General features: G+C 44.4%; 1 protein-coding gene across 2 annotated transcripts in view; it reads left to right on the forward strand.

Annotated features, from left to right (window-relative positions):
- DYNC2H1 (dynein cytoplasmic 2 heavy chain 1) overlaps nucleotides 1–25,465 on the forward strand; it is a 6,555,988-nt gene that overhangs the window by 3,573,922 nt on the left and 2,956,601 nt on the right. The gene's annotated exons all lie outside the window — the stretch shown is intronic.

The following is a 25,465-nucleotide window of genomic DNA, read 5'->3' on the forward strand; positions in this document are numbered from 1 at the left end:
TTTTCAGTTGTGATTACTTTATCCTCCACTGCAATCTACAGTCTTTTTTTATATACCCCTAATGTCTGCCAGCCGTTAATTCTGATGACCAGTTAGCCCATGCAGCTCTAATTGGGGGCTTTGTCCCCCCATTGTAGTGGGAGTCAGTCATGATCATTATCCATGTGGACATGGAGTACTTTTTCCCAGTTCCATAGGGCTTCTGACACCCTCGCAGTAGCTCTGAGGGATGTAAAGCTTCCAGTCTGTGAGGGGAGGAGCATGTGAGATTCCGTAGATGACTCATTTGGCTCCCCTCTGACTTTATGCTGCAGTGTAGTGGCAGCACTTCCCTTAGACCTGGAATTTACAGCTGTACCACCCAGCGCTGCCACTGGATATTGCCCAAACTGTTGGCCAAGCCACCTGACTCCCAGCAAGATGGACAAGGAGAATGCCTCTCCATTCCCATCCTGTTACATCTTTGTAAGAGGTAAGTTATAAATAAATTGAGTTTATAAAATCAGCATAGGTAAAGCTTGGTAGCTGAAAAATTTAAATCACTCATAGAAAATGAAAAAATCATTTGCCATGGGATTAACCAATACAAATTAAATCTCTTATTACAGTAGTGTCTGCACTCTGTATACGTAAGTAATGGCTGAGAATAGTACATTGTGGTTGAACAGTAAGCTAGCATTTAGTGAAGGATCCCTCCAAAATGCTAATACTCTTTAATCGTATCCACAAAGTTCAGTACTCAATATCTCAAATTAATGAACAGATCAAGCAAATACTACATGGGAAAGATAAGATGCACAGGAGTTTTTTATAACACCTTTATTGAATTATCACTTGTGACGTAGGCAAATTTACATTTATACAAAAGTAATCAAACTGTATTAACAAACGTTATACTTCACATATATTGTTTATCATATAACCTAAGCAACATTACATAAATTATTCACTTCTTGCCCCCTTTTTTTAAACAAGAAACATCTTTATTAAATAATAACTTACGACATAAGCAGTCATACATTTATATAAATGAAGACAAACCACGCCGACACAATCCAAGTTGCAAGCATTTTACATCACAAACCATACTGATACACTCCCAGTTGCAAACATTATACATCACTTATAATCTATCCAGTCATTTTCAGTCAAACATTACGTAGCTCATTTAAGTCCTACCTTCTTTTAAACCTCATTCCTCTCCTGTATGTATTGTTCTCACAATTCCCATTTTTTCGTATGTAGTTTGCCCCTAACCTTTTCTAAAGATTTCAGTTCCAGTATTTTTATTTCTGTTACTGTATTCACTACTTCTAATATAGTTTGCTTAGATTTTGATTTCCATTTTCTAGTAATTGCTTTTTTGGTAGCCACTGTAATTAGACACATCAAGGCCTTACCATGTCTAGCCAGTTCCAATTCTGTATCATAGGTCAGAAAAATCATCTCCCTTGTCACATCAATCTACCCACCCAGCATCTCTGACAGTGCATCCCACAGGGAATCCTTAAAACCCACCAGCCCACTGTATTCCTAGAAAATAAGTTCCCAAGTACCTCTTTCTTCCCCATCACACCTCCAACATTTGCTGTCTACCGGAGAAAAAAATTCTCTGGAGTCTACTTGTGGTATAAAAATATCTCTGTAAACACTTGCAAGCAAAAAATCCTAAATCTAGATTTTATTACATATTTGGGAGACATACCCGCGGTCGTGGTGCTGCGGTAGCGTTGTCACCTCACAGTAAGAAGCTGTCCAGTTCGATTCTCAGCTAGAGCGTCTTCTGCGTGGAGACATGCGTGAATGGGCATACCTTCGTTGAAGGTTGTGCATCAGGGCTGGTAACTCGGCATGTAAAAATCAACTACCAATCATTAGCAGACCAGAGTTCCGCTGTGGCAACCCCTAACTGGGAAAAAGCCGAAAGACTCAACATTTGGGAGACATACATATATCCTCCCATTGTTTCTTTGTGAATTACTTATCCAGTCTCTCTTTCCAATTCTTTCTAACCTCCTCTGATTGATTCTTATAGTTTCCATTTAATATTTTAAATGCTGTACTAATTATTCCTTTTTTAATGGCAGGTTCTGTTCAAGATTATGCTGAAAACTCTACCAGTGCTGGTTTTTCATTTAGGACACCCCTATTTCTTTCTCTTTGCCTATACTCTGATATCAATCCTTGGTAGTGAAGGCAGTCTCTAACCTGCAGTCCAAATAAATTCTTGGCATCTTCCCATTCTATTATCTTTCCGTCTAGTTATTTGCTCCCAATACCTTGGCTCCTTTGCCAGTTTTCTCCAATAAATTCCAGCCCCCACTTGCTTGTTGTCTGTATCCCTAATTGGAGTCATCCCTATTGACAGAATCTCCTTTTTTCATTCCCATGTTGGCTTAGTTCTTGGAATACTTTCTGCTACTTTATGGATATAATATTCTGTATGATCATAGTTACTCTCCTTAAAGGCCTGCATCCAAAATCCCAGTCTCTCCTTCTTTCTTGGGCTTCACCCCGTTACATCATCATCCCTTTCCACTTTGAATTGTAGTTTTCTGCTTCTGCTGTGTATAGGAGCTTTAACTGTGTAGCTCTGAAATACCTCTTCAAATTGGGTAATCCTAATCCACCCTGTTGTCATTCTGCATGGGAGTAACGAAGTTTGCCACCTCTGTCTTAAGTAGTATAAAGTTTGCTTTGGAGAAGTTTTTCACTGTGGTTTCCTTGGGGGGTGATGAGTTTATGGTCTGATCTAACCAACGAGGAATTTACCTCATGTATGGAGCACTTTTCCCCCATGTTGGTGATGACCAGGTCCAGTATATTGTTGCCCCTTGTGGGGGTGTTGATAAGCTGGTCCAGGGCATTTGAGTTAATATATTCCAGGAAGCGTTGAGCAAAGGTATTATTGCTTGAGTAGATTTCTCAGTTGATGTTTGGGTAATTGAAATCACCTAGTATTAGGATGTTTGGTTGGACCCTCATGTTTTCCAGTACCTCGAGGAACGAGGAGTGGGGGTCTTGGGGCAGGGATGGTGATCTGTAGCAAACTACAATCTGGATTGCAGTTTTGCCCATTGTCACTTGCACTTGGATGATCTCTGAGGCATCATACTTTGCAACTAGTCTGGAGGTGTGGTTATCCTTGATGAATATGCCTCCTCCTTTGGTGTTTTGGTCCAGGTTTTGTGGCCAAAATGTATGTTATGAGTTGTAGCCTGGAATCGCTGCGGTGCTCTCTTGAGCCTTGAACCAGGTCTCAGTTACTGCACAAATATCGATGTTCTCCATTTTGAGAAGACCCTCGAGTGAGTGCATTTTGAGGTTTAAACTCCTGGCGTTGAGCAGCATTATCCTCATTTTTTTGTCATTGGTACTTATTATTGTGATGGGTTTGTCTTTGAGCCTTGCCTAAAAAAGGCACTATGGGGGTGGCAAGAGCCTTGGCTGGTATCCTGAATCCCAGGGGTGACAGCTGCAAGCCATCTCTGGCGAAACATCGTGGCTTGTCGAGCATGTCCTCCCAGGCAGACAGATACTGGATCCCCTTTGAATGACACCAAAAGCTTAGCCAGTTGTTGAAATTTATCATTTTTTCCTTGTACTGAGGTATCATTCTTGGTGAAGATAAGATGCTGCTCAGGGCTAGGGTCATGCCCGCCTTGGTTACATGATAAGAGAGCTCTTCTATGTCTCTTTTCGTGTAGTCCAGGGAGTTACGTCTCGGGTCATTCAAACCAACACGGACAATGACAGAGTCATATTTGTACTTGTTATGGAATGACCTGAGTGCCTGCATGATGTGGTGGATTCTGGCACCCAGCAAGCAGCTGACAGTAACCTTCTCTTTGTCCAGTCTGGTGAGTGGGACATCAGTGTGCCTAACTATGGAGTCCCCTATTACAAGTGTATTAGGTATGATGTTATGCCTTATGGGCTGTGGTTGTGTGGCACACTGGTTTTGGAGGTTATGTGTTGGTTGCGGTGTGTTTGTGGGTAGAGGTTGCTTGCATGTCTGCTTTGGAGGTCTCTGTTGTTTCTGCAGATTTTTATTTAGAGCCTCCTAGAATAGTCCAGTCTTCAGATTTTGCTGATCTCTGAGCTTTGTCTTAGTTCCTGTGCTATCCATATCCTTATTTGGATAAGAGGAAGCTTCTTTGTTCACCAGTGGGAGTGGGGAGCACTGAGCAACCTATTTGTCCCTAGAGGATTGGTTCCAGCCCAGCAACTTGTAGTTTATTGGCCATTTTGGGTCAATTCCTGGCTTTTTTCAACCCCCTGCTATAAAGCCCGCTTTTGCGCTTTTTCACTTGTAAAAGACTCAGCACAGCTCCTCGTGGTGTCCTGCAGAGTTCTACAAGCAGCAGAGAGTGAAAGAGTGACTTTCCTGGATTTATAAGTATTTTTTTCTGGCTTTCACTCAAATTACTGCATCTCGACTGCATTTCGCTTAAAAAACAGCTCTGCATATTGTTTTTACTGTACTTGTGTTGAATTTATACTGTTAGCACTTTAAAAAGTTATTTTTTGTTTAATTTAATTGTTAGGCTAACACACTCAAGTGCGCTAGCCGTTTTATAGCATTTACTGTTTGTTACTGTATCTTTTTCTCCTTTCTCTGTAAAAAAAGTAAAAAAACAAAAAAAAAATCATTGTTTTCCCGCTTTTCTGAACTAGAATAGTCCAGTCTTCAGATTTTGCTGATCTCTGGGCTTTGTCTTAGTTCCTGTGCTATCCATATCCTTATTTGGATAAGAGGAAGAAGCTTTGTTCACCAGTGGGAGTGGGGAGCACTGAGCAACCTATTTGTCCCTAGAGGATTGGTTCCAGCCCAGCAACTTGTAGTTTATTGGCCATTTTGGGTCAATTCCTGGCTCTTTTCAACCCCCTGCTATAAAGCCCGCTTTTGCGTGCTTTAACGCGTTTTAGCGCGAATTAGTGCAAAGTTGCTCATAGAGCAACATAGGGCAGCGCCGGTTAATCAAGTTTAAACTATTTCTGGCTCCGTAAAGTCTGCTCTTCAATTTTTCCCTTAGAACTGTTCTACTTGCAATCTAAACAGCCTATACTCTGTCTGAAAAGCTCAGCACTTGCTCCTAAAGCATTTTTTATACAGGTAAAGCACTCTTAAACAAAAGAAAGTACTTCATTCACCTAAATTCCCTTGAGTACCCATTTCCCTATAGGTCCTTTCTGACTCAGTTACACAGCAATCTTTTTCACTATTTCTAGCATGTCGAAGGGTCAGTTGCTGGCGTCCTCTCCTGTTCAGCTGGTGAATCTGGGAATCTTGAGACAATGTTACAGTTGTCTCATGTACACAGACAACCCTCTCCTCCTCCCAACAAATACAAATATATGCGAGAGATGCAACTATATAGCCAAACTGGAGGCTGAGCTCTCTCAATTCAGTACTGGCAAGACCAGTCAGGAGGAGAAGGTAACCACGCACACCACTAACCCAGTCTCACATAGAACTATCACAACTGCAAACCAAACACATAAACACACAAAAACATACTCGGAGGCGCTGATTAAAAATCTACCAAAACAACAGAGGCCTCCAAAGCAGACACCCAAGCAACCGCCACCTCAAGACATAGCACATGCAACACATAGTTCACAAAGTCAGTGTGCTAAACAGTCACAGCCCTTAAGGCCAAACAACATGCCAGACACACTTGCAATAGGTGACTCCATAGTCAGACACACTGACGTCCCGCTCACCAGATTGAACAAGGAAAAGGTCACAGTAAGCTGCCTGTCGGGAGCTAGAATCCGCCACATAACACAAGCACTCAGGTCACTCCACAGCAAGTACAAATATGACTCGGTCATTGTACATGCCGGTGTGAACGACCTGAGACGTACCTCCCTGGACTACATGAAAAGAGACATAGAGGAGCTCTCTGATTATGTAGCCCAGGCCGGTATGACCCTGACCCTGAGCAGCATCTTACCCTCACCAAGAATGATGCCACAGTACAAAGACAAAATGATCAGTTTTAACAATTGGCTTAATTACTGGTGTCATTCTAAGGGGATCCAATGTCTGTCTGCTTGGGATGACATGCTTGACAAGCCACGCTGCTTCGCAAGGGATGGCTTGCACCTGTCACCCTGGGCTTCCGGATATTGGCCAAGGCTCTTGCCACCCCCATAGTGCCTTTTTAGGCAAGGCTCAAATGACAAACCTACCTCCCTAGAAAACACATGTGGAAAAAAACTAAGGGTAATGCTGCTCAATGCCAGAAGTCTAAACCTCAAGATGCACGCCTCAAGCCCTCCTCAGTATGGAGAACATCGATGTCTGTGCAGTGACTGAAACCTGGTTCAAGGCTCCTGAGAGCACCCCAGCACTATCAGGTTTTACCTCATATCATGCTTTCCGGCCCCAAAACTTGGACCGAACCATAAAAGGAGGGGGAGTATCCATATTCATCAAAGATACCCACACCTCCAGGTTAGTGGCAATGCACGAAGCATCGAAGACCATCCAGGTGCAACTAACCATAGGCAAAACTGCCTTACAGTTTGTAGCATGCTACAGACCACCCTCTCAAACTCAGGAACCCCACACAGCCTTCCTGAAGACACTGGAGAGTATGAATGTCTCTCCAAATACCATCATATTGGGAGACTTCAACTACCCAAACATAGAATGGGAACATTACTCAAGCCCCAACACCCTAGCCCAAAGGTTCCTAGAATTCATAAACTCAAATGCAATGGAACAACTAGTCATCATTCCCACAAGAGGAGACAATATACTAGACCTGATCATCACAAACATGGGGACAAAATGCTCCACACCGGAAGTATATCCCTCTTTGGTAAGATCAGACCATAAATTAATCTCACTGGAAATCCACATCCCGCCCCCACCCCCTGCACAAAAGACCACAGTGAAGAACTTCTCAAATGCCAACTTCACACTTCTTAAGACTGAAGTGGTATCCTTCAAGGCCCCTGGGCCAGTGGAAACCACAACCCACACTGCTGAATCCTTTGCAAATGCCTTCTACGGGCACCTTCAAGAATGCATGGATCATGCAATCCCAAATAAAACCAAGACCCATTCCCCCAAAGGCAGGCGCCCGGTATGGTGGACCCCAGCCATAAACAAACTTTACAACAGGAGGAGGAAGCTACTACATGACAGAGCAAAATCCCTAAAAGGGAAGGCATCTCTGATCAGTACTAGCAAAAAACTACGATCACTCATAAAATCATCCAAGGCCAACTTTGAGAGAAAAATCGCAAAAGACACAAAAGACAGTCACAAGGCCTTCTTTAGCTATGTTAGAAACCTGGGTGGAAACTCCCAGATATGCTCAGAGTTAGTCCAAAATGACACAAAATACACTGAACCCACTGACATTGCCAACATTCTGGTAGCCTCCCTAACATCTCAGATGCCTAGGTGAGAGCCGCCCTCTCTAAAGCTAAAAACACAGCATCAATGGGACCAGACGGTGTCCCGGGCTGTGTGCTACATGAACTCCAAGAGGAACTAAACCCATACATAAGACTGCTGTTTAATCTTAGCCTTACTACAGGATATGTACCCAAAGAATGGCGTACGGCAACAGTGGTCCCACTTCACAAAGGCGGTGCTTCTACAGACCCTGGAAATTACCGCCCCATAAGCTTGACGAGCCTGGTCTGCAAAGCTATGGAGAGGATCATTATGGAACTCATAAACAAAGACATTGGGGACCTACAGACATTGGATCCTACCCAATTTGGCTTTGTCAAGGGCAGATCCTGCCTTTTGAACTTGGTCGACTTTTTTGAAACAGTCACTAAGGCCATTGATGAGGGTAAGGCAGTTCACACAGCCTACCTTGACCTTGCAAAAGCCTTCGACACAATACCCCACTCGGGCGTCATAGACAAACTCACCAGCTTAAATGTAAACCCATATGTCACAAGATGGGTTGCAAACTGGCTCAAGGACAGAACCCACAGGGTCAGAGTTGCTGGAGCTATGTCAGACTCTAAGCCAGTCACAAGCGGTGTCCCACAGGGCTCAGTCCTGGGACCCCTCTTGTTCGGCATTTATTTTTCCGAGGTACAGGCAAACATAGGAGGATTGTGGCTGACAAAGTTCGCAGATGACTGCAAACTGGGCGCCATAATTGATACTCCAGCGGACACAAACATCCTTCAGAGAGGCCTCATAGAAACGGATAATTGGTGCCAGAGCCATGGCCTTAAGCTGAATGCCAAAAAATGTATAGTCATACCCTTTGGGAAAAACAAGGTACCCACAAATTACCACATAGGTGGTAATCTAATCCATTAAGTACGGAAGAGGTAATCCAGGGACCTAGGGACCCAGGTTGACAGTAACCTCTCATTTGACACTCACATTGCCAAAGTGGTTAGGAAGACCTTCTATATTGCCCACCTTATCATGAAGGGTTTCACATCTAGATCAAGAGAGGTCATTGTGCCCCTGTACTCTTCTCTTATCAGGCCAATGATTGAGTACAATGCCCCATTTGGGATGTATCTTACCCGACACCTGCAGCAGTTGGAAAGACCCCAAAAGTTCCTCACCAAGAGGATAAAGGGTCTTAAACATATGTCATATGCTGCCCGACTGAAAAAACTCCAGCTCTATTCAGTCGCATACCGCCTACTCAGAGGTGATCTGTGCCTGACGTACAAGGCCATGTCCAATCCGAATTAATGGACATGCTCCACCTCAGAAAATCCAAATCCATCAGAGCCACGAGAGCAAGAGACTTAAACCTCAACACAGAAATAAATAGGACGTGCTGGAGGGACAGATTCATAACCCAGAGGCTCCCTACACTCTGGAACAGAATCCCAATCCATGTTAGGCAGAGCCCCTCACTAACTCTATTCAAGAGAAATCTTGACGAGTGGATGGGAGATCGTAGGTTTACCCCGGGGGTCATCTCTGTGTCACTACTAGACAGAGGTACAGTAAACTAAACCCTAAAAGGGTGTAGTATTCTCATACTAAGGGGTGGGGAAAGCCACACACACTCTGGCTAGGCTTATAAATGCTCTAGGGCAGATAGCCTAGTACGAACCTATGAACCTAATCTATGTGTGGGATTTGCAGTTGCAGGTTTGGTGGGTCTATGTGTAGTAACTGGGATGTTGCAGGTTGTTACATTCTCCTCTTGACTGTCTATTCCAGTTGTGGCTGGAGAGAGCTTTGCCTCAAGTTTGGCTTTGTAAGTGCATCTCTTGCAGATTTTGGTGTGTGGTAGGAGGAGATGTACATGAAGCAGTTGTGACATTGCCTCAGGGTGCCCATATTCATCAGGTGAACAGGAGAATACACTGGGAACTGGCCTTTGGACATGCCTGAATGGGTTGAGAAACATTTTCTTGTTAAGCTGGTGGGGGAGAGTAATTTGACTGTTCCCTACAAACAAATGTTGGGGATCGAGTACTATAGTTTGTACTTCTGTCACTTTTTGAGCAGGTGCTAGTCTGAAAGTGCTGATTTGAGTGCTAAAACTGGAAGAACTGGCTAGTACTAAGGGAAAAACTGAAGATCAGACTCTGTGGAGCCAGGAATAGTTTAACCCTAGCTAACCGCTGCGCTATGCACAAAACCGCACAAATGCATTTTTTTATATCAGAAAGATGAAAGAGAGAGAAATTAGCCCAAAATGGCCAGTAAAACTACAATTTCTGGGCTGAAACCACTCCTCCAAGGACAGGTAGGCAGTTCAAAGCTCCCCACTCTCACTGGTGAACAGAGTAACTTCCTTTTATCCAAGTAAGGTATGGGCAACACAGAAGCTTAAACACAGTCCAGGTATCAGCAGATGTCTGAAAACCAGACTTTTCTAGCTTAGAAAGGCAGGAAATAAGATTTTTTTTTAATTTAAAAATTAAAACAGATAAAGCAGAAAAAACACTTTTAAAGTACAGAAATGGCTATCGCACTTGAGTGTGAAGCCAGTGACAGTTAAATAATGCAATTTAAGACAAAAACAACTTTTTTTAATATTCACCATGTCATTGACTCTGGGGTTTCTGTATAAAACTGACTTAATTTGCCAAGAGGTTTCTTTTTGTTCTAAATACGTCTTTAAATCTCCCCCTCTTAAATCCATCTGTCCCTGCTCAATGACTGAAAAAAGAAACATCTGATGTAAATCATTATTCATTTCTTACTGTTAGGACTTCGGTTCCGTCCTCGGACCCGACATGGCTGTTACCAAGCTCATGCCAGCCAAAAACTCACAGCTAAGACCTACCCACAATGCCTCTCTCATAGTCTCTTCAGATCTCGTTTGCCACGTTCCTCGTCAGACGTGCCAAGCCTTCTCTCCAGCTAAGTGTAGCTTTTTGTGGTTTTTTTCTAACTCTTAGTGTTTATTAGCCAGTTCGTTCTAGTCTAAGGTTATTCCTCGTCTTTACCTCTCTTATTTTCTGACTAAACCCTACCCACTACCTTGGTAGTTCTTTCGTACCATCATTGGTACAACTCCCTCTTCACTTCCTAGTAGGCCCTTCTCTTACCTTTCTGGTATTTCTTAGTACCATTGTTGGTACTTTTTTCCTAGCCTTCTGTAACAAAAAAAAAAAAACACTATACACACAGATTTTTAGTATCCCTTTATCTTTCTTGTTTGGCAGCTTAGTTTATTGTGTCGTAGTATTAGTGTGTTATTATGTCAGATAAGGCCAAGCTTGGGTTCAAGCAGTGTGTGATAAGTGCGAGCGTAAAATGCCCAACCCTGATGGTCACTCCCAGTGTGTTTATTGTTTGGGCGTTGACCACATTAACATTTCCTGTGACATTTGTTCTAGCTTCAGCAACAGAACTGTAGCTGAATGCAAGAAAAACTTATTCTTAAGGGTGTGCTGAAAACACCCTTCTCAGAGGCTCTTTCTGGGACGGAGGTCTCACCACCTCCTAAGCATAAGGACTTGAAAAAACATGAAGAGAAATGAAGTCACTCAGTTCCAACATCTTTGTCCTCCTTGGAACTGAGTCGACACCGGGCTTCTCCCGTGCCTTCGGCACAGACAGCTTTGACACCAGGGTCCATTTCTTCTCCCTTGGTGCCGCCTTTAATTTTTACTCAGATTCCAACCACTGTACCAGCTTCGGCACCATCCCCCTCAGTGCAAACCTTGTTTTTGACACAGGCTCCAACTACTGTACCTGCATCGGCACCATCCCCAACCACAGTGTCGATGTCTTATAAGGCTCCACTGATACTGACACCATCTGTTCCGAAGGTTGAGCACCTTCCCAGAACCAGGTATTCTCCCTCTAATGACCCCTTTTTGGGACACCAATTTAGCCCATTTCTTGAGAGGTCAGAATCTCTATCGGCAGGTTCCTTCAGATCCAGAACAAGATGTAGTGAGGGTTGTGGACTAGCTTTTGGCAGCTAGAAGATTACCCACCCCAGCTAGGCCTTCCCTCCCTCCCTCTTGGAGCGGAAGCTGTCACGGTGTTTTCACCTGTATATCCTCCTCTGGCCTCCTCCCAGGTCTCTGAGACTTTGGTACCGATGACCATCCCACTGCATTCTGTCTCGGCTCTGACAGTGGAGGCTTCCCTGTCAGCACCAGTTATTCTTGCTGCAACGGCTCCTTCAGAACTGGTGCACTCTCGGAGCAGTGATTGGGCTGTTGGCACCGTAGCACCTAGTTCGGTGCCTATGTTTTTGGTGGTGCACCCCGGCAGCTACCGGTCCCCTCAAAGCTCCTCAACTGGAGGTGGGCTCCTCAGAGCGGAATGTGACCCCAGTTCCGAGGTTGTCCCTTCTCTGTTCCAGGCTGCCATCCTTCCTTGGGTGGGGCTGCTTTCCAGGTGATGGAAAGGGTCCTCGTTTCAGCAGGCTCTCATTTGGCACCACTGGCATCGACACCAGAACCCCCCCCCTCTACCATGCAGCTGTCCCAACCCCCTACTCTGGGACCCCAAGCACAGGAGCCGCAAGACCTTCCCTTGGAGGGAACCCTTTCTCCGGAGTCGTCCTCCGAAGATCCCACTGGGGAGCCACCCCAGAAGAAACTTTGCAAGAGGAAGCATCTTGATTCTGCCAAGGAATCCATCACCAAAGACACCAATTGCGATGAGGGAGAAGGGTCCTTACGGTCTCCCCCAGAAGACATCTCATTTGGAGACATTCTCGAGATCCTCAAGCAGAGGGGAGACTGGAAGCCCACCAACCCTTCGGAGGAATCTGTGTTCTTGCAGGCCTTTCGTGCTCTGCCATCTACTTCCTGGGTGACCCCACCTGCTGATGAGCTTATTAAACTTATTGTGTAGCGTGCCTGGAAGGCTCCGGACAACATAGAACCTGTCCCCAAGAGGCCAGATGAAATTTTAGCCACTATTGAAGACCAACCCAGTTGGTCCAAACAACTGGTAGTTGATTCCATGGTCATGGCGGCGGCCACCAAGAGGGAACTGGCAGAAGATAGTTCCACTGTTCATCCGCCGAACAGGGAGTCTCGGGCTATGGACAGACTGGGGAAGTGGGCCTACGCTTCTGCGACCTTTGCCATTTGGTCGCTGAATTATTTGGCATACTTTACTCACCTCCAAAGAGGCCTAATCTCAGAAATGTCTGCCTCTTTGGCGGGGGTACTGCCTGAGGAGGTGTGTGATACTGTTGCCTCTCAGCTAGCTACCCTGGAATCCATCTCGAACTCCTCAGTGCGCTTGATTTCTCACACTACCGAGGGTGCAGCTCAAGCATCCGCATCAGGCATAGTCATGAGACAGGATGCTTGGATGCATGTGTGTGACTTCGTGGACCCCTTTAAATCTTCCTTCATCAAAGTGCCTGTTGACGAATCTTCCCTTTTTGGTCCCAAAGTAAGAGACACACTCTCACGTAGTGAGAAGGATGGAAAGACCTTGTCTGCTGTGGGCATACATTTTTCCACCTCCCCAGAGATGCTACTCTAGGAATCAGAGTGGAGGAAAATTGTGGTTTAAGAATTTCCAAGTGTCTTTTTGTGACACTCGTGATGAGCAGTTCCCCCTGGGCCGAGTGGGCAACTCGTCCGGAAGGTGCCCCTTTCGGGCCAGAGGGGGTCCGCGCAACCAGAACGCTAGAGATTCCTTCTTCAGCCGACCCTTCCAGCGCTCCTGAACAACGGCCCGATTGCTTTCCTCTGGAAGCAGTCTAGGGTCGATTTTCTCTGCACCTGCAGGCCTGGCAACTCATAACAATGGATGCGTGGGTGCAGAGAATAATATCCAGAGGCTATCATATCCCATTCGATCTTACTCCCAGACCCTTAAAGCAAATCCCCAATGTCCCACCCAGTCAGAGGGATGCTGCAGCCTTAGAAATCGAAAAGCTGCTAAGAAAAAGAGTCATCCAGCCAGTCCCACCAGCCCAGAGAGGATCTGGGTTTTACTTGAGGTTCTTTTTAGTGCCAAAAAAGACAGGAGACTGGAGACCAATCCTGGATCTCAGCTTACTAAACAAATTCATAAAACCTCAAAAATTCTGGATGGTCACGATACAGCCCATTCTCCCCTTTCTGGGGAAGGACAAGTGGATGTGCTCTGTAGACCTGTAGGATGCGTATTACCACATGAAGATGGACAAACACTCCCAGAGATTTCTCCGTATCCGGCTGGGAGCCAATCACTCATTTCAGGGTACTGCCCTTTGGTCTCTCGACAGCCCCCAGAGTGTTTACCAAGTGTATGGCAGTTGTAATAGCTCATCTCCGGCTACAGGGATTCCAGGTGTTTCTATATTTAGATGATTGGCTCCTTACCACCACAACCAGGAATCTCCACATTCTCGGTCTCTCTTACACTCAAGGCCTTGCTCTTTGTTTAGGTATCACGATCGATATGGACAAATCATAAATGTCTCCAACAAGAGTACTGGAATTCACTGGAGTGATCTTCGACACAACGTCCTGTCAAGCTTTCCTTCCTCTTCACAGGCTGTCAAAAATAAAAAGCCAGATTCACGTCCTCCTTCCATAGACATTTGTACCAGCATGCCTTGTACTACAGCTATTGGGTTCTCTGGCAGCAACCATTACCTTAGTACCATTGGTGAGGTTGCACATGAGACTAGTACAGTGGCTCCTTTCATCACAGTGGTTGATCATAACCCTCCCACTCGACCACATGATACGCCTTACGAACCTTTGCAAGGTCATTTCTGGGCTTTCCATTAATTAATCTATTGACCTACCGGTTTTCTTTCCTCACCATTCAAATAGAGGGGACTACCTTCTGCATACTCTTGATGTTCATAGGCAACTTTGTTTGGTTACACTTGAAACCATCGATTGTTCAGATCATTGAAGTTCTAATCATCGGGACCAGAACATCAAAGTTCAGAACATTGAAGGTTGAAAGTGTAAGTGCCAAGTAAGTAAAACTGGTAAGTTTCGGCTGTATATGCAGGGCAGCAAGGTGCCCTGCATGTTGTGTGTGTGTGCCATCTGAGTGTTAGCATTGCAGGTAATGGAAATCTCCGTTAGCTACCGCATATAGCGGTAAACGGGAGATTTCCCTTACCCTACTGTAGTGCGAACTTGGAGTTGGAATATTAAAGTAGGGGGGGTGTGGGGGGCACAGCTCCCATTGGGTGCAGGCAAAGCCCCTGCATAAAATAGTTTTTGTTTGTTTTTTTGTGGTTCACTTTGAGCCTTCGATGTTCTGAACATCGATGTTCTGGTCTCAATGATTAGAACTTCAATGTTCTGAGCATTCGATGGTTTCAAGTGAAACCCTTTGTTTCTACTTGGACAAAACTAAATCTTTCAGAAAAATGGATCAGTTGTTTGTGGCCTTTGCAGGACCCAGATTGGGTAAACCTATTTCCAAAATGACTTTATCCTCTTGGCTCAGAAACGCCATTACTTTTATCTACCATCAGAACAAAGTGTCCTTACCTTCCGGAATAAAGGCTCACTCTACTAGATCGTTGGCTACTTCAATGGCTTTTCATTCCAGAGCCTCTATGGATGATATCTGCGCAGCAGCCACTTGGACAAGATCTCATACCTTTATCACTCATTACAAATTGGATTTGGCCTCCAGGGGACGAGCATCCTTTGGTTCTATGGTGCTCCAGAATGTCCTTCCTTAGGGCCACCCAGGACTCAAGTAGCTGGGGACTCTTGTCCTAACAGTAAGGAATGAATAAAGATTTACAAGCTCAGATAAAGAAGTTATGTCGTACCATAATGTTCCATCTGTGTTGTAGATCTTTATTCATTCATTACTTCCTGCCCTCCTTCCCCCTGCCTGACTCCTGGTGGACTTTAGGATTTCCTTATGAGTTAAGGTATTTGCTCAGACAGAGCCTCCTACTATCACTTTTATTACTTCTATAATGGCGGGCAAACTCGATCTGAAGAGACTATGAGAGGGGCATTGTGGACAGGTCTTAGCTGAGAGTGTTTGGCTGGCACGAGCTTGGTAATGGCCGTGTTTGTTCCAAGGAGGGAACCGAAGTCCTAACAGTAATGAACGAATAAAGATCTACAACCCAGATGGAACATTATGGTAAGACATAACTTCTTTTTTTTTATAATTAGAACTCTTTAAGGTGTGTTTATAAAAAGCACTTTTCACATCCTTCTTTTTAATATAGTACTGATGTTCTTTAATACATTCAAATAACCCTCTGGTGGTAAATCCACTATAAAAAGCTGAGCATCTTGAGCATACACAAATATAAACAACACCCATTGTTTGACAGTTATATCTCCCCCTCAACGTGATAGTATAGGGTTCATATTATATGATTGAACACTACAAATAGCCAACGATCTATTATTGATCCCAAATGCACGAAACCACAACATTTCGAAGGAACGGATCAGCGAATTTTTTTCCCAGGGAAAAAATTCGCTGATCCAGAAAAAAAAATGTACAGGCAACATAAAGTGGGGGGCTTCGGGAAAAAATTCACTGATCCGTTCCTTCGATATTCTGTGGTTTTGTGCATTTGGGTTCGACAAATAAGCATTCGCTATCTCTAGCGTTCGCTCATGTGATAGGAACCCGTAGTATATAGGGGGTCTACTAACATAATAAAAGGACTTTCTAGAATATAATGGCAGATGGTACAATTTCCACACTTGAATATTCCCATTGATTTATTAAAGAGAATATCATTAGTAACTGCAACCTTTGTACTATATTTTTGTAATAAATTCTTCAAGTTATAATTGTTGTTGTACACAAACTGTGGGGCATCTCCCACTATATTATATAATTCCTTGTTACCTTGTAAAATGTTCAAATTATTACTTATAATTGAACATATACTATTACTGTCCACTGTCACATCTAAGGTGCAAGTCATCCTTCTATCCTCACTACTTTCAGCCATCCTTTCTAGTCTTTTTTATTACTAACAAAGGGATGTTTTAAAATCGGTGGAAAAGATTAATTTCTTTTTTCTTTAATTTCCTTTTCTAACCATTTCAAAAAAGCTTCTTTGTATCCTGTAGTTATAAATAAATTAGTAATAAGATTAAATTCCTCCTCAAGCTTTGTGTCTTCAGTTGTCATTTGACTAGCTCCTAATTTATTGTCACTTAGGTAAATTCTTTTTTATAAACAATGGGTGATTACTATTACAATGCAAATAACTATTAATACAGGTAGTTTTTCTATGTGCATTACTATCAAATATATTTTTAACAACATTCCATTGTAATGTAATATCCAAACAATTAACCATATGACCTATATCTCCCATTGTAAACTTTAAAAAAGTAGATTTTTCATTAATTTCTTCCAGAAGACTCTGTCACTCAATGGCAGTTCCTTCTAAAACAAAAAAACAAATCATCCACAAAGTGCTTGTAAAAACACAGCCAATATGTCACCATAATACTACTTAACACAATATATTCCCACCACCCTAATACTATATCAGCAAAGGGGGGGGGGGCTGGAGAACCTACAGCCACAGCCCTTTTTTGTTGATAAAATTGCTTATTAAAAATAAAATAATTATTGTCTAACAAAACTTTAATCAAACTACAATAAAAATTCACCTGTTGGGTGGGAATATCTGAAAAATTGGAAAAAAACTTTCTGACATAGTCTATCCCTTCATCATGAGGAATATCTGTGAAGAGTGTACAAATTTCAATTGTGCAAATAATATTTACTTCAGGCTTAAACTTGTATCTAGTATTAAACTCACGGAACTTGTCCAGAAAGTCCCAAGAATCTTTTACATGTGACTCTAACCTACTACCTAAAGGATTTAACACATTATTCAATATCAAAGAAATTCCTTCTGTAATGTAATATGGAGCAGAAAGTATTGGCCGAAAGGGGGGATTTTCTAAACATTTATGCAACTTCGGAATCCTGAATAACACCCCATTTCTGGAGTTTTCATTGTTACAAAAATTAAACACTTCTTCATTAATGTTTCCATCCAGTAGACTGTCATACAAAAAAGTACGTACATATTTATAACATCTGATGTTAAGTTGTCAATCTCGCCTTCATTCTTGCTTGATGGGTTGGCTCCGACTCGGCACTTGCTAAGCTCGAGAGTCACTTTTACCAGCTCGAGGCAGCCCCATATCCCATGATGCAAGGCGGTAAGTACCCAGATCTCGTTTGCCGCTTCGCTGATGAGGTCCTCCTTTTACCAGCTCCTGGTAAGTGAATTTTTACATTACTATTTTAGCCCCTTTCTTCAAAAAACCTTAATTTTATTAGTTTTAACATAGTTTTAGTCCCTTTCTGACAGAAATTTTCCCTGTCTCCTTATAACTTTTAGTCAGACTTATAACATCCCACCCCCCCCCCCCTTGTTAGGGTGTGTGTGTGTGTCTGTTATTGATACCTTTGGTATATTTTATTTAATTTCTTGGACTGGTGTGTGTGTGTTTTTTCACCATGTCTAAGGAAAGGGTCTCAGGCTTTAAGAAGTGTGACTCGTGCTGTCAGAAGATGTCTCTGACAGACGGTCACACTTCTTGCCTTTACTGCCTGGGGCCTCTTCACCTGCAGGACTCCTGTGCTATATGTCATTCTTTTAGCCAGAGAGTCCTGCAGGAAAGAAGAAATAAATTGATTTTGAGGGGCCTTCTTAAGCCGGAGGGCTCTCCGGCTAAGTCGGCCCCATCTAAGACTTCTAAGTCTTCCAAAGCCCAGGCTTCTGTGTCCAAGCCAGTGGCCTCGGCTCCGACTCATTCAGAGTCGAGATCGGCTCCGGCTGGAGCCGATTCTGGGTTACCCAAACCTTCGGCACCGATGGCTATCGGTGCCGATTCTGGTTCGACCACTTCGGTGTCGGCTCTGATCGGTTCCGACCATCATGTGGCCCAGGCATCGGTGTCGGCTCCAATCGGCTCCGACACCCTTACTTTTATGGCCGTATCGGCTCCGGCTGGAGCCGATGCATCGAAGCTACCTGTCGGTGCCGATAAGTTGTCGGCTCCGACAGTTTCTGTGGTTTCATCGGCTCCGATGGTTCCTTTGAGGAAGAGGTCTAGGTCCCCTTCCTTGGAGCCGATACATTCGGCTCCGGCTTCGCCTCTCCTCTCGGAACGGAGCCATCGGAGCCGATCTTCAAGGTCATCCAGGCTTTCTGACCATGATTTGGAGAGAGTGGTCAGTAGATTACTAAAATCACAGGCACTGGCCCAAATGCTACATAGTCCGTCTCAGCAGACGACTATTAGTCCACACCCCATTGCAGTTCCTCCTTCGACTCTACCCCAGAGTTTGGAGTTGGAGTCTTCGGGAATGGTTTCTTCTACAGCTGAGGGATAGATACCCCCTTCTGCTCCTTCAGCCTCTACTCTTATCTCCTCTTCGAGACCTTCCTTAGAGGGATTCGGTGGCCGGGCTTCCCTGGTCTCCTCCGAGGGGGTGAGTGGCATCGGACCCTTGTCCGAGCCCGCTCTTCCCCTTGGAGCCTCAGCCTTGGTGAGCTCGGCTCCGACATCTGCCTCGGAGCCTTCCTTTCGGTGGGTCCTGGAGTTCCTAGTTCTTCGGAGCGGGTTCTCTCGGACCTCCCTGGGAGGGGAGCCTTCGAGGTGATGAAGAGTGTGCTGGCCACTGGTCTCAGCCAGCAGTCTGTTCCCTTAGCTCCTCCCTCTATGGTGCCTGTTGACATCTCTGCCACTTCTCTTGCTCCAGGACCCAGAGATCCTCCGCCTCAGGTTTCCCCACTGGGAATATCCCCCTCTTCTGAGGATTCTCCTGATTTGTCGGGAGATCCTCCGCGGAAGAGGACCTGTAAGAGGAAACACGTAGACTCCCCCGAGTCTATCACTTCAAATACTGACTTTGATGAGTCAGAGGGATCCCCAAGATCCCCCTCTGAGGATGTCTCATTTTCAGACATCCTAGAACTCCTTAGACAGAGGGGAAACTGGCCCACCAATAATCCCTCTGAGGATGAGTCATTATACCTGGAGGCGTTTGGATCTCGGCCCTCCACCTCCTGGGTGTCTCCGCCTTTCGACCCCCTTATGCAGGTTATTGCTCGAAAGGCGTGGGCTGCTCCTGACTCTGTAGAGCCAGTCCCTAGGAGGCCTTCTAAATTTATTACTGCTCCGTCGGACAAGCAACTCCTCACAAAAGGTGTCCCGCTGATGCCATGGTGGTGGCGGCTGCCACCAAGAAGGAACTTGCAGATCCTTCCGTGCCTGTCCATCCTCCTAATAAGGACTCTAGGACCATGGATAGATATGGTAAGCGGATGTTTTCTTCAGCGACCTTTGCTATGCTCGCTGAACTACCTATGTCACTTCACCAGACTCCAAATGGATATCCTTAAGGAGCTAGGTGAAGTTGTGCAGGATCCTACAGCTGCAGGGGCTCAGGAAAAAATTGCTTCGCAGCTAGGAACCCTTAACTCCATTGCAAACTCCTCCATGCGGCTGATATCATATGCTGCTGATGGAGCGAGTAGGGCCGCAGGTACAGGTGTGGCTCTTAGACGCCAAGCCTGGATGCGGCTATGTAATTTTGCAGATCCCTTTAAGGCGTCCTTCACAAATTCTCCCTTTGATGGGTCAGCTTTGTTTGGCCCTCAAGTGAAGGAAACGTTGACCAGGTGTGAGCAGGACGGCAAAACTCTTTCTGCCGTAGGAGTCCGTTTTTCCACCCCTTCTAGACCTTACCCCAAAGGACAGAAGGGCGGCAAAATGTGTTTCGCAAATCCCAAGGAGTCACGCCGGATTCACGTGGTCAGTTTACCCCTAGAGGCAGAGGGGGTAACAACAACAGACGCCGCTCTAGAGGCAGAGGGGGTCCACAAAACCAGGGAAGCAGAGAGCCTCTCTCTGACAAGCCCTTTCAGCATCCCTGAGATGTTGCCCGACTGTCCATCCTTGGAGGCAGTCGGGGGAAGACTATCGCTGTACCCAGAAGCCTGGCGTTCCCTCACTCAAGACAGATGGGTACAGTCGATCATATCCGAGGGTTACAAAATTCCTTTCGAGGAAAGTCCCTTCTCTCACTCAAATTCCCTTCCAGATGTACCACCCGGTCTAAGGGAAATTGCAGAGTTAGACATCTTAAAAATTCTGCAAAAAAGAGCCATTCAGCCAGTTACAACAGACCATTCAGAGCCCGGAATCTACTCAAGGTTCTTTTTGGTCCCCAAAAAGACGGGAGACTGGAGACCAATATTGGATCTCAGCAGACTCAACAAGTCTGTGAAGAAGTCAAGATTCCGAATGGTCACTCTTCAGTCAATTCTGCCCTTCTTGCAGAAGGACAACTGGATGTGCTCAATAGATCTTCAGGATGCGTACTATCACATCAAAATTCACAGACGCTCCAGGAGATTTCTCCGCTTTCGGCTGGGGTCCAGTCATTTCCAGTTCAGAGCCCTGCCCTTTGGTCTCACTACAGCCCCCAGAGTGTTCACCAAATGCATGGCAGTGGTCATGGCTCACCTGAGACGTCAAGGATTCCAGGTGTTTCCGTATCTCAACGACTGGCTCCTTTCAGCCACCACCAGGCATCAGCTTGTTCAAGCCAGGGATTACACAATAAATCTTTGTTCTCATTTGGGCATCTCGATCAACTTCGAAAAATCATCCTTATCGCCCTACCAGTCTATTACTTTCATAGGCGCAAACTTAAACACTGTTCGGATGTCAGCTACCCTTACAGACCAAAGAGTTTCAGTCACGTCAGGATCATTCTAGCCAACAAGAAAGTACAGGCCAGAATGGTTCTAAAGGTATTAGGCCTCATGGCTGCGGCCATTACTCTTCTTCCCCTGGCTCGCTTCTACATGCGCCTTCTTCAGTGGATGTTGTTCACTCAGTGGTCTTACCAACAACTTCCAATGCGTTACCAAATTCTGGTGACACAGATTTGCAAAAAATCATCTTGCTTGGTGGATTACTTCTCCCCAGATTCACCAAGCAGACACTTTGTACCCCCATCCCCGGTAGCCACTGTCACCACGGATGCCTCCCTGATCGTGTGGGGGGGTCATTATCAGGGCAGGATGGTTCATGGGACGTGGCAACCGTTCGAGTACCACCTGCACATAAATGTCCTAGAGATGAGAGCAGTGCTTTTAACGTTGCAAGCCCTCAACGACTTTCTTCCTGTAGGGACAATTGCAGTCCACACAGACAACATGTCTGTAGTTTGGTATATCAACAAACAGGGCGGAACCAAGTCCTACCCCTTGTGTCGAGAAGCGCTCAGACTTTGGCAATGGGCGATCTCCTCTCATCAGTTTCTGGTAGCAACGCACATTCCTGGGAAAACCAACATTTTAGCGGACAGATTGAGCAGAGCTATTCTCATGCCTCACGAGTGGTCTCTCAAGCAATCTATAGTGGAAGAGATTTTTCTGGAATGGGGTCGCCCATGTTGCGATCTTTTTGCTACTCCCCAAAACAGCAAATGCCCAGACTTCTTCAGTCTCTTCGCTCTGCCAGGCCATCCCCCCAGAGACGCTCTGACCCAAGATTGGCCGCAGGGACTTCTTTATGCCTTTCCTCCTTTTCCCTGATCCCTCAAGTTATACAGAAAGCAACCGTTTTGAGAGCCAAAATGATTCTCATTGCTCCTTATTGGCCTCGACAAATTTGGTTTCCGTTCCTCCATCGTCACCTTTTGGTGCAGCCGTGGCATCTGGACCCAGTGCCAGATCTTCTGATTCACCAATCCGGTCAGCTGCACCGGTCTATCCCTTCTCTCAACCTCACAGCATGGTTGCTCCACTTCCTTCCTTAGCCAGGCTTCCTTTGATCTCTAACCCGTTAGAGACATTCTAGTAGCTTCTTTAAAATCCTCTACCAGGAGGATTTATACAAGCAAATGGAAACGTTTCTCTTATTGGGCTAAAGCCAAGAATATTGATCCCTTCACTGCCCCAGTCCAGGCAGTTTTGGATTTCTTAGCGGAGATTTTTCATGCAGGCTCCTCTTCTTCCACAGTTAGAGTTCAATTGGCTGCTATCTCGAACTTTCATGTCGGGTTCGCAGATCACAATATTATGTCCCACAGGCTTTGTAGAGCCTTCTTGAAAGGAATTTTCCTCCTGAAGCCTCCAGTCAGGAATCCTCCTCCTCAATGGGATCTAAATTTAGTGCTGACATCCTTGATTCTTCCACCCTTCGAGCCAGCTGTTTCTTGCTCCCCCAAATTTCTTTCTTGGAAAACCTTATTCCTAGTAGCTATTACATCGGCCAGGAGGGTGTCTGAACTTCATGCTCTATCGGTTCGACCCCCCTATTTGGTCTTTCACAAAGACAGAGTATCATTGAGAACTAATCCGACCTTTTTGCCTAAGGTCGCCTCAAAGACTAATTTGAATCAATCCATTGATCTCCCTGTATTTTTTCCAAACTATTCAAACAGATTGGAACAAAAACTACATTATCTTGATGTCCACCGCCAACTCAGATATTATTTGGACAGAACTAAACAATTTAGGAAATCCGATCAACTCTTTGTTTCCTATGCTGATAATAAGAAAGGCCTTCCTGTCTCAAAAGTCACATTATATAGATGGCTTTCTTCTGTCATCTCTGAAATTTATCGGCTCAGGGGAAAACAGCTGTGCTCAAAACCTAAAGCACATTCAACTAGAAGCTTAGCTACTTCTACAGCTTTTCAAGCTAGACTTCCTTTAGACACTATTTGTGCAGCGCCACTTGGGCCACTCCTCATACTTTTGTTTCCCATTACAAATTGGACTTGGCCTCCAGGGACAGAGCCAGTTTTGGCTCTACAGTCCTCAAGAGTCTGTTCCATTGAGCCACCCAGGATAGAGGTGCTAGGGACGCGGTCCCATCAAGCAAGAATGAAGGCGAGATTGACAACTTAACATTGAGAAGTTATGTACCTACCATAACGCTCCATGTTAGTTGTCTTCTCGCCTTCTTTCTTGCACCTCCCTCCTTCCCCAGGCCTGGACAGACCTTTTTCTACAAGGAATTTTTATGCTGAAGACCATTCAGAGCTGGTCCTTCTTCCATCCTGTAGGCTTTTCTTTCTTCCTTTGGGAAGTGTTTATGCTTGGTGCTATTGCCCCTTTGTCATCAAACGAGATCTGGGTACTTACCGCCTTGCATCATGGGATATGGGGCTGCCTCGAGCTGGTAAAAGTGGCTCTCGAGCTTAGCAAGTGCCGAGTCGGAGCCGAGGATCGGCTCCGAACCCATCAAGCAAGAAAGAAGGCGAGAGAAGACAACTAACATGGAACGTTATGGTAGGTACATAACTTCTCATTAATGCATGTGCCATCAACCTTGCTGTATTCTCTTTCATTATTTAACATTAATTCAATTTTTCCAATATATTTTTTTCTGGTCCTTTAAGACCAACCCACCCCCCTTATTGGCCTTCATAACTCAAAATCCTTTGTTATTTATAATTTCCTTCAAAGCATGTTTTTCTTCCAAAGAGAGATTAAAAAACTTTTTATCTACATTTTTCCTATTTAATAAATCCCTACTAGCATCTTCACATAACATTTCAAATATTTTCAATGATTGATTAATAGTTGAAGGTTTCACAAATCGTGATACATTTTTTTATACACTTAAAATGTAACTCAAATTCAACTTACGTACATATTCTTTTAAGTGGAAAATAGTTCTAAAAGTATCAGCCCGACAGGCAGGAACAAATGTTAGTCCCAGTTTTAAAATCTTTTCATGATAGTTATTCATTTGAAAAGTAGACAGGTTATATATTTTGGCTTCATACTTGTCTAATTGTCTGTTGACAAATCCAACCTCACCCATCCTCAAGGTCTCAAAGTCTGTGTTCTTTCCATTATCCCTTCTTGAACTTGGAAAAAAAGAAATCGTCTTGGGTCTAGCCCCTTTCAAAATGTACTCTGAAGTATCTTTTATTGGGGAATGCGATGGTAGTTCTTCAAAATCCTGCTTTCTTCCAACGTGGCGTTCATTCGCCTGCTCATTGTTCCCTTTCCTTCTTGATCCTTCAGAAATTGCATCAATGCCCTTACCCATAAGGGAACATCTCTGTTATCCTTTGATAGGTATGTACATACAAATATTACTTGGCTAAGTAATTGCATCAGGAATGTGTTTTCTTTTGTTGTTTTTTAAGTAGAAAAATGCTTTTTGGTTTCTGTTAAGGATCATTCTTCCAGAGGAGTGGCTGCTGTTTCCTCTCACATTTCTTTTCAGTGTTACTTTGCCTGTTCTCTGGACTGAAGTAATGGTGAATGAGAGCCTTGAACAAGATAGATTCATTGCCTTACAACAACACTAAATGTGGATCAGATGCTTAGCATTCTCCTGGGGCTCCCCCCCTGCCCCCCAACACACAAAGAAAACGTGAGTTGTGCAAATAATGCAGCTGTTTTGCTGAGCAGTGTAGAAAACAAAAGATTTTCGTTTTTTTGATCATTTGTTTCTTTCTAGGAAGAACTGAAGAGGGAATGTCCCCTTTCTTTTGTGTCTGATCTTAATATTGACAGCAAATGGGAAAAAATCCAAATAAGTAAGGGTGCACCTGAAAAAATGTAGCACAAGCCAGTTTTTCCTCACAGAAGTCTTATTTATGGTGAGTGTCATGCTGAAAAAGAAGCAATTGAGGATCTGGAATTATAGTAGGCTTATTATAATTAACATTTATACAGAAACCTAATGTAAAGGCAGAGTCTGGACAGCATTTTATTCAGGAGGTTTACAGTTGTGCCCAACCCCAGCCTCTACTACCATCCCATTGAAGAAGGTTATCTGTCTGGCCTACCTGTCTGAGAAAGTTTAATTTATTCTCGCCTCCCCATTGTCATGTTTCAGATTTTCTCCTTCATTCTCCCAAATCAAGGATACCATTATAGTTCTTTGACAGGAAAGAACTAGAGACAGGAGGAGTGTCCCTTCTTTTTGTGGATATGCCTCAGTCATTTTATGGGATAGTATTGTTGGAGGTCCTTTTTGATGCTGTTGAAGAAAAATTCTGGCATGAAGCTGTCTTTTGGCAGAAAAATTTATAAAATAACTGTCTGTCAAATTAAAT

The sequence above is a fragment of the Protopterus annectens genome, chromosome 5.part0, assembly GCF_019279795.1.
Source record: "Protopterus annectens isolate FY-2018-M chromosome 5.part0, PAN1.0, whole genome shotgun sequence".
Taxonomy (NCBI): Eukaryota; Metazoa; Chordata; order Ceratodontiformes; family Protopteridae; genus Protopterus; species Protopterus annectens.